Raw genomic sequence first — 459 nt, forward strand, 5'->3', positions numbered from 1 at the left:
ACCCCGGGGGAAAGGGGGGGGGGGTCACAGGTGGCCTTTTTCTCTTAGTGGCTTCTCCAAGGGCTATTCTCCAGGTTGGGCTCTGTGCCTGCTGCTCCTTTCTGACACTAATTCCTGCCACGGGTGGGTTCGGGATGGGGCCGCGCAGGGTGGGGCCACGGGTGGGTTCGGGATGGGATCGCGCAGGGTGGGGACGGACACGTGGGCTCCTGGCCCCGGTCCGGGCTGGCGTGGGGGGCGGACGGGGCCGTGGGGCTGCCCCAGCCCCCTCCTGCCCCAGGCCGGGCTTCCCCACCACTCACTGTGCCAAATCCCCCCTGGGCTCCCCAGCCCGGCCTCGTCCTCGCAGGGGGCTGTGGCGACACTGGCTCTGTCCCCCAGTGGCTGTCCCTACATGGCTCCGGGGCTCAGCCTGGTACCTGCCCCTCTCCTTTTGGGGATCCGGGGCTGTTTCAGACC

The 459-nt window shown here is 69.7% G+C and overlaps 1 protein-coding gene across 1 annotated transcript in view; it reads right to left on the reverse strand.

Annotated features, from left to right (window-relative positions):
• Nucleotides 1-459, reverse strand: part of FLII (FLII, actin remodeling protein) — a 10,989-nt gene that overhangs the window by 473 nt on the left and 10,057 nt on the right. The window lies entirely within an intron of this gene.

The sequence above is a fragment of the Aptenodytes forsteri genome, unplaced genomic scaffold (genome assembly GCF_000699145.1).
Source record: "Aptenodytes forsteri isolate BGI_AS27 unplaced genomic scaffold, ASM69914v1 Scaffold55, whole genome shotgun sequence".
In the NCBI taxonomy this organism is placed as follows: domain Eukaryota; kingdom Metazoa; phylum Chordata; class Aves; order Sphenisciformes; family Spheniscidae; genus Aptenodytes; species Aptenodytes forsteri.